The 3,389-nt window shown below is 37.9% G+C and overlaps 1 non-coding gene across 1 annotated transcript; it reads right to left on the bottom strand.

Annotated features, from left to right (window-relative positions):
• Nucleotides 1-2,876: 2,876 nt before the first annotated feature.
• Nucleotides 2,877-2,949, bottom strand: Trnav-cac (transfer RNA valine (anticodon CAC)). The gene has a single exon. It is a non-coding gene; the product is annotated as a tRNA-Val (tRNA).
• Between the last annotated feature and the right edge of the window lie 440 nt (nucleotides 2,950-3,389).

Genomic DNA, 3,389 nt, shown 5'->3' with positions numbered 1-3,389 from the left:
AAAGTTCCCGACGGCTCGGCTGTCCAAATTCCAATTCCGAAACTATTTTCACACCCCCGTATCACTTGACCAGGCTCATAGAAGTCAAACGGAGGCTCCCAAAGCTAATTAAGTGATACATCACGCCCCGCAAGTACCAGGCACGCAGCGCGCTGAAGAGGCGCTTGATGGACGACACGTCACCGTGACGGGCCGGGATTCCGCCCCGTCATCTTATTAAAACGTTTTTCTTTGGCGCGGGACGGGTCGTTTTTACTCGAAAAAGGTAGGAATAACCCTGTCTGACCGCTATTTGAGAAATTTTGCTGTTTGAAATATTTTTTATTCTTATCAATTGTTGGTGTATGCTGAAATGGGTCTTTGCTTTTTTAAGCCTCACCCTAGCACAGCCTAGGTACTAGAACTATCATTTTTACTGTCACTTATTTTCAATTATCAATCAATATTAGGTATTCGGTAAGTATGATGCATATCGTCGACATCACTATCCCCCATGATAGAAGCTCGTGAAAGCCGAGAAGGACAAGTCCAGTACCTAGACTTGGCTCACGAGATAACCGCCATGTAGGATGTTGATTCGACGATCATTGTCCCGATAGTCGTTTCAGTGAACGGTCTAATAGCGGAAGAGTCGCGATCGCGACCAACATCTTGAGAGACTGGTGGTTGGATCAAGGGTCGGTCAAACTGAATATCACCAAATACCACGCGGGGAGAGGGAGGTCTCAGTAAATCTCGCCGCTCGCGTCATCTCAGAGGGGGTGAGGGCGGGAGGAAAAAAAATTAATTCACGCGAACCCCTAATTACCAGTATATCTCTTTTATAATCGACAAATCAATAAAACCAACTTCTTTTCAATTATTTTATCTTGCTATAAAAATACGCAAATTTAAAAAAAAACCTTTAATATAAGTCTTTAAGTAATTAGCGAAGTCGTGACCTTAGACGTTGGACAAAAAATCCCCGAAAAGAGAATCTTCAGAATTTCGGAGCGACGAAATACAATAGCATTGTTCGTTAATAACGCCCGGGCCTAAATTAATTTGATCTTAGCAAAGCGGCCAATTCATTCGGCCCCTCGATGTTTTCAAAAGAGCAGTTTGTACCGTGCTGTGAGATTTTTTACTCGAATTTTCTGTTTATTTTGAGAAGCCTATTCAAACTTAAAACGACAATATAATTTTGGGGCAATTTTTATTTTGCGTTATATGTATTTATATAACATTTGGTTGGTTTGAAGAGCTTCTCATTCTGGGCGGGATACATACATACATACAACCACAACTTTCATACTTTGTCAATAACCCTTTCATACTTTGTCAAGTCAAAGGCCTTATTTAGATTAAAATTTACAAACGAAATCTATATTTCAGAATACGTTATTCTCTCAAAATCTACAGCTACAGAATAAACACGGCGTGCGAAATGAGAAGTTGCCGCAAGTAATGAGTCGCGGCGCGTTTGCGAACTTTCCACTCACTTAGGCAACTTCGCGAACACATCGTTCATTATCTGCACATTATCCCGCAGCCGGGAGCCATTATCTAGCGACGTAAGACGTAAGTGAACATAGTCACATTTGTAAACGAGTACATTGCGTTGCGTTCACTTTTTATAGGCACACTTAAATTTTTTACCTATGGCAAAAATGACCATCCTATATCATCATCATATATTTGTATTTTTTGCAGAAATTTTAAGACTTTAAGGAGGCGAGGGACTTGAATCGTTGAATGTTTTAAAACTTTTAAATCTTCAAAGCACACAAGACCGATTTTAAAATCCCGCATTTTCATGGCACTCTTTCTCTATGCAATTACCTAAAACATTTACAGAATCTTACTTTATCTAACCACCTTATTAGGTGCCTATGTAAACTTATGCACTGCACTTTTTATAAAATTTATTAATATTTTCTACAAGAACTGCTCATTATGTAATTTTAAGGTTTGATGCATAATTATTTTGTAAAAGGGAGTCCATTCGAGTTTCTTGAAGATGTCATGTAAAGCAATATGGTAAATGATTTCACAGAAATACAACTGCACTGTAATTTGTTCTCGTTTTATAACTAGTGCAGCTGTGACCAGCAACCTTCTGGAAAAGCGCTTAATATAAATGAGATTCGAAAATGGTTCTACTGCAGAATTTTCAGATGGTAACATTTAATAAAATATTATAAGTAGTACACCTATCGGATTTTAAGGGTTGCGCAACCAATACACTTGGACATTTTTTGTATCTATTTCTTAAGATAAGAATACAAATTGAATATATTTCTTTTCAACGAAGACTCAAGATGCCTTTGGGTAAACGCGGTACTTTTCTGCCCATGCGTTCAACATATGCACTGTTCTCCAAATTTATGTGATCCCGATAGACGATACGGAAGACGGACGACGACAACAAACTACTCCTTTATCTTCTGAAATCCGCGCACATTTTGTTTTATGTAGAATATCCTGATTTCTCTTTCATATCACGATATTTAAAAAAATCTAAAATTAATTAATACCTTTGACGCCGGTTCCTCATTGCGAAAGGTTGGGATGAGCATTACATTAGCAAGCAAAAACTCCTATCAAAAAGTAAAAGAAAAGTCTCCCATGCAAAGAAGTTCCGATTGACGTTAGGGATTTCATATGGTTGTCTTAATTACGCCCTCAGTGTATCTAAAAGTGCTACAAAAATGCTAATGTTCAGGTTTTTGGTACCCAATTTTTCGTTTGATTACTCGAACACTGTTAGGTTTTTCAGCACGTGACCTGCATTCTGATTATCATAAATTGTGGTTTAACCTTTATTCACCAAAATATAATTCGGGAAAACAGACAAAAAAATCAATAAAGAAAAAACAAACAAACAAAATAGTTTCTGTTTCCGCCCGGGATCGAACCGGGGGCCTTGTGCGTGTGAAGCACACGTGATAACCGCTACACTACGGAAACTTATTTACACTGTCGCAAATTAGCCATCACCTACAGTAGAGCAATGTTCCTTTCTCTTATCGCGCAGACAAGCAATTTGCGTTTGATGTCAATGAATAAGATAATCTATATATATAAATGCAAGTGTCCTGACTGACTGACTGACTGACTGACTGATTCATCAACGCAGAGCCGAAACTACATAAGATAGAAAGTTGAAATTTGCACACTAGGTTGCATTTATAAAGTGTACAAGAGATAAGAAGCGATTTTGAAAAATTCAACCCCTAAGGGGGTTAAAAAGGGGATGAAAGGTTGTATGGGGAACAAGTTTTATTTTAAGCTAAGAATTTGAAACTTTGTAAAAATGTATTATATTAAAAAACAAGAAAACTAATTTCAGCGTTTTTGAAAATTCATCCCCCAAGGGGGTGAAAAAGGGGTTAAAAGTTTGTATGGTG

Source organism: Cydia amplana, chromosome 15, assembly GCF_948474715.1.
Source record: "Cydia amplana chromosome 15, ilCydAmpl1.1, whole genome shotgun sequence".
Lineage (NCBI taxonomy): Eukaryota > Metazoa > Arthropoda > Insecta > Lepidoptera > Tortricidae > Cydia > Cydia amplana.
The sequence above is the reverse complement of the archived record's forward strand: the minus strand, read 5'-3'. Positions and strand labels throughout refer to the sequence as shown.